This window comes from Schistocerca gregaria, chromosome 1, assembly GCF_023897955.1.
Source record: "Schistocerca gregaria isolate iqSchGreg1 chromosome 1, iqSchGreg1.2, whole genome shotgun sequence".
Taxonomy (NCBI): Eukaryota; Metazoa; Arthropoda; class Insecta; order Orthoptera; family Acrididae; genus Schistocerca; species Schistocerca gregaria.
In genome coordinates this window covers 768,566,164-768,572,163 of record NC_064920.1, presented here as the reverse complement: position 1 = coordinate 768,572,163, position 6,000 = coordinate 768,566,164, and positions in this window count along the sequence as shown.

Below are 6,000 nucleotides of genomic sequence, written 5' to 3'. Positions count from 1 at the left end.
TCTTGTCCTCATCTCTAATAACTGAGGGATGTTTAGCACTTTGGAGGAAGACTCATTGACGCTTTCTGCCACCGCAGAGTATTGGCCACTTATGGCTATCAAGGATTGTTTTATACTCTAACGATGAAAGACTATGCAATTTCATATCATATGATACTGATGCCATTTCCATCTGTGACTTCGGAAAACAGCAACCATTGTTACCTACCTATCTTAAGTGTCATGTAGTCTCCACTGTGCGACACCGTAATTAGCATTATCAGTAGAAGATGACAAAGCTTTTGTGCTGCAACATAAAGTTAATACCCTAGCGTGGAGTTGCTTGAATGTCTGGGCAACTTAAAAAAGTTGTTAAACGTAGAGTAATCACTGTTTCTTGCCAATATGAATGTTTGTATTACTACTGTTCACAAAGAAATTTCATAAAAATATTATATACACTCCTGGAAATTGAAATAGGAACACCGTGAATTCATTGTCCCACGAAGGGGAAACTTTATTGACACATTCCTGGGGTCAGATACATCACATGATCACTCTGACAGAACCACAGGCACATAGACACAGGCAACAGAGCATGCACAATGTCGGCACTAGTACAGTGTATATCCACCTTTCGCAGCAATGCAGGCTGCTATTCTCCCATGGAGAACCACAGGCACATAGACACAGGCAACAGAGCATGCACAATGTCGGCACTAGTACAGTGTATATCCACCTTTCGCAGCAATGCAGGCTGCTATTCTCCCATGGAGACGATCGTAGAGATGCTGGATGTAGTCCTGTGGAACGGCTTGCAATGCCATTTCCACCTGGCGCCGCAGTTGGACCAGCGTTCGTGCTGGACGTGCAGACCGCGTGAGACGACGCTTCATCCAGTCGCAAACATGCTCAATGGGGGACAGATCCGGAGATCTTGCTGGCCAGGGTAGTTGACTTACACCTTCTAGAGCACGTTGGGTGGCACGGGATACATGCGGACGTGCATTGTCCTGTTGGAACAGCAAGTTCCCTTGCCGGTCTAGGAATGGTAGAACGATGGGTTCGATGACGGTTTGGATGTACCGTGCACTATTCACTGTCCCCTCGACGATCACCAGAGGTGTACGGCCAGTGTAGGAGATCGCTCCCCACACCATGATGCCGGGTGTTGGCCCTGTGTGCCTCGGTCGTATGCAGTCCTGATTGTGGCGCTCACCTGCACGGCGCCAAACACGCATACGACCATCATTAGCACCAAGGCAGAAGTGACTCTTATCGCTGAAGACGACACATCTCCATTCGTCCCTCCATTCACGCCTGCCGCGACACCACTTGAGGCGGGCTGCACGATGTTTGGGCGTGAGCGGAAGACGGCCTAACGGTGTGCGGGACCGTAGCCCAGCTTCATGGAGACGGTTGCGAATGGTCCTCGCCGATACCCCAGGAGCAACAGTGTCCCTAATTTGCTGGGAAGTGGCGGTGCGGTCCCCTACGGCACTGCGTAGGATCCTACGGTCTTGGCGTGCATCCGTGCGTCGCTGCGGTCCGGTCCCAGGTCGACGGGCACGTGCACCTTCCGCCGACCACTGGCGACAACATCGATGTACTGTGGAGACCTCACGCCCCACGTGTTGAACAATTCGGCGGTACGTCCACCCGGCCTCCCGCATGCCCACTATACGCCCTCGCTCAAAGTCCGTCAACTGCACATACGGTTCACGTCCACGCTGTCGCGGCATGCTACCAGTGTTAAACACTGCGATGGAGCTCCGTATGCCACGGCAAACTGGCTGACACTGACGGCGGCGGTGCACAAATGCTGCGCAGCTAGCGCCATTCGACGGCCAACACCGTGGTTCCTGGTGTGTCCGCTGTGCCGTGCGTGTGATCATTGCTTGTACAGCCCTCTCGCAGTGTCCGGGCAAGTATGGTGGGTCTGACACACCGGTGTCAATGTGTTCTTTTTTCCATTTCCAGGAGTGTAGTTTGCTCTGTGAGATAGCAATATGTCTTCATCAAGTGTAGCGTAACTAATAAGTTGGATCAGTAGCGACACGTGTCTTTGTACTATTGTAGAAGAAATTCTTTTCATTGTTTGATAAGAAACAGGACAATTTTTGCTCTCTGTAAAGTGTGTTGCGATGGTCGAACTATGCTTATAGTCCAATGCAGAGTTCAGTCGGCAGTAGCGTTGCGCGAACTTTTATAAGCAATAGAGACATTTTAGGTATGGAGATATTTAATCTTAGCTTCCACTCTCCTTGTACCATGCAGGCTCAAAGATCGAATATGCTCGTTGGCAAGTGGAGCTTACTCTGCAAGGCAGATCAGTAGCGTCAATATGCCGGCAAAGTGTAATGTTCTACCGTTATAGAACAGTTATGTAGCAACAGTAATGTCAAGTGTGTTTTGCACTCGACACCTTTAGGTATTTTGATAAACAATGTAGACAAATTTATTTTGGTGCAAAGACTATATTTTCGAGAGAGCAAGAACCATCCTCTCTGTATGGAAGATAGTCCATCATTGTCTTTGACCGTCTCGTATTTACCTTTCATATTAGGTACATCACAAAGTTATACTAGCTTATTACGAAAATATGCAGTCCTGATACAGTGCATTAAAGTTCTAGTCAGAGCACATCATAAAATGTAACATCTATGGGTAAACATGCTACCGCACATATGTCAACGATCAAAAGTAATAAAAATAAAGTTACATATCAGGCAGTCAGTAATGTAGCTTGGTCACCTGGCTTTTGTACTACCGGCAATAATGCGTCGTTTATGCCAAAGATGAAGAATCAGCTATTACTGCATCATGTTATTTCAGCAGAGCGTATGCGTTTTCTATGGTTATAGAACAATTGAGACGTGGAAATAACATTGTTACACTTAACTTGAGATTCCACAATCGTATTTTAGGCAACAATTGTAAGTCACACTATAATCGCAGTTTTATAATTGCTGACGTGTTATTTCAGCTAACACGAGTTTTTAAAACTGCGGTATAATTATAACAACGATTTAGATAAATTAGAAATACAGGGTGAGCACAAAGTCTTGCCCTGATTATGAAAAATTATATCAGAATTACCGTTTGACATAATAATTTGCATTTGATGCAGTGACATAGGTTAGTGTTACCAGGTTTTCTTAAGACCACTTACGTTAATAAAGCTCCCTAGGTAGGTCGGAGAATGTCGAGGCGGTATTCCAGTTCCCACCAGGTGCTCCGTAACATGCGTTCTGTCACAGTAGCCACAGCAGCTTGTATCCTAGCCTTCAGTTCGTCGACGTCAGCAACTGGTATGACGAAGGCTCTCTCCTTGATCCTTGATATAGCCCCAGAAAAAAAAGTCATAGGGTATAATGTCTGGAGAGCGGGTGGCCAGAGTGTTGGACCAATCCACCGATCCGGACATTGCTCCCCTCTCCAGACATTACGCCCCTTGAATTTTTTTTCTGGGGCTATTTCAAGGACAGAGTCTTCGTCACACCATTTGCTAACGTCGACGAACTGAAGGCTTGGACAGAAGCTGCTGTGGGTACTGTGACAGAACGCATGTTACGAAACACCTGGCGGGAACAGGAATACCGCCTCGACATTCTCCGAGCTACAAAGGGAGCACACGTTAAGGTTTACTAACGTAAGTGGTCTTAAAAAACTAGTAACACTAACTTATATAACGGCATCAAATGAAAATTATTATGTGAAATGGTTATTCTGTAATAAATTGTTATAATCAGGGCAAGACTTTGTGCTCACCCTATAATAGAAAGACGAATTTTATACGGAAAATATTAGATGCACAAAACACAGCAAAAGGTTCGAAATTACGAAGTAATGCTGAAATATACCAAAATATAGAAAATATTTCAAACGTAATGAGAAAAAGGAGACTCACGTTTTTTGGATATTTATTTCGAATGCAAGATAATAGATTAACTAATGAGATTCTCTAATATTCGTGGGGTAAGAAGTCCACAACAAGCTGGGTCAACGAAGTAAAAAAGAATTTAGAAAGAAAAAATAGAAAAATAGAAAATATAAATCTCATTTCCCTTATTTTATTGTCATGATCTTTCTCCCTATGCAGGTCGGCGTCATCAAAATATTTTTGTATTCGGAGAATAAATTTAGTGATTGAAATTTCGTGAGAAGATTCCACTACAACGAAAAACGCCCTTGTTTTAATTTTGTCCACCCCAAATCCTGTATCAAGTCCGTGTCACCCTCTCCACTATTTCTCGATAATACAAAACGTGCTGTTCATCTTTGAACTTTGGCGATGTACTCCGCTAACCCTACTAGTAAGCATCCCATACCGCTCAGCAGTACTCGAAAAGAGGACGGACAAGCATAGCATAGGGAGTCTCCTCGGTAAATCTCTTGTTTCTTCAAAGCGTTCTGCCAAAAAAACGCAGTCTTTAGCTCGCCTTCCCCACAACATTTTCTATGTGTTCTTTCCAATTTAAGGTGTTCGTAATTGTAATTCCTAGGTATTTAGTTAAATTTACGGCCTTTAGATTTGATAAACTTATCGTGTAACCGAGGTTTAGCGGATTACTTTTCTCATTCACTTGGATGACTTCATACTTTTCATTATTTGGGGACATGCCAATTTTCTAAATCGCTTTTCAGTTTGTCTTGATTTTCTGATCACTGTACTAGACGATAAACGACAGCATCATCTGCAAACAACCTAAGACGGTTGCTCATATTGTCTCCTAAATCGTTTGTGTTGATAAGGTACAAAGGAGGGCCTATCTTAGGGACGCCAGAAATCATTTCTATTTTACTCGATGACTTTCGACCAGTTACTAAGGACTGTAACCTCTCTGACAGGAAATCACGAATACAGTCACATAACTCAGACGATATTCCATAAGCACACAATTTGATTACCCGTCTGTGAGGTACAGTGTCAAAAGCCCTCAGAAAATTTTAAAACACGGAGTCAATTTGAAATATCTTGTCGATAGCACTCAACACTTCGTGTGAGTAAAGAACTTAACAAGAATGATGTTTTCTGAATCCGTATTGCCTGTGTGTCAACAGACCATTCTCTTGAGCTAATTCATAATGTTCAAACACAATATATATTCCAAAATCCTACTGCATATCGACTTTGATGTTTTGGCCCTGTAATTTAGGGGATTACTCCTACTACCTTTCTTGAATGTTAGTGTTACCTGTGCAACACTCCAGTCTTTGGATACGAATCTTCCGTCGAGGGAGCGATTGAATATGATTGTTAAGTATGGAACTATTTCATCATCATAATCTGAAAGGAACCTAACTGGTATACAGTGAGGGCCGGAAGTGATTGAAGGTGATTCGCTACTCCGAGGGTATCTGCTTATAAATTACTCATCTTTTCAGCTGTTCTCGATTCGAATTCTGGAAGATTTACTACTTCTTCTTGGGAGAAGGCATTTCCGAACGCTGTGTTTAGTAATAATGTTTTAACAGCCCTATCAGGCATTGTATTTCGATTGCTATCGCACAGAGAAGGCACTGATTTTGTCTTGTCGCTAGTATACTACCAGAATCTCTTTGGATTTTCTGCCCGGTTACCTTGCGGAAACTGTTATAAACTCATATGGCTCTGAGCACTATGGGACTTAACTTCTGAGATCATCAGTCCCCTAGAACTCAGAACTACTTAAATCTAACTAACCTAAGGACATCACACACATCCATGCCCGAGACAGGATTCGAACCTGCGACCGTAGCGGTCGTGAGGCTCCAGACTGTAGCGCCTAGAACCGCTCGGCCACTCCGGCCGGCTGTTATACGCATCTGGCATTGAAGCATCTGCAAATGATCGCCAACCTTGGTGATTTTGGGTTCGTTTAAATTTGGCGAACTTTTTTTGTTGTTTCTTTAATAGGGTTCTGACCCGTTTTGTGTACCAAGTGGACCAACTCGGTCGTTTGTTAATTTATTTGGTATAAAGCTCTCAATTTCTGTCGATACTATTTCCTTGAATTCAAGCCACAACTGGTCTACATT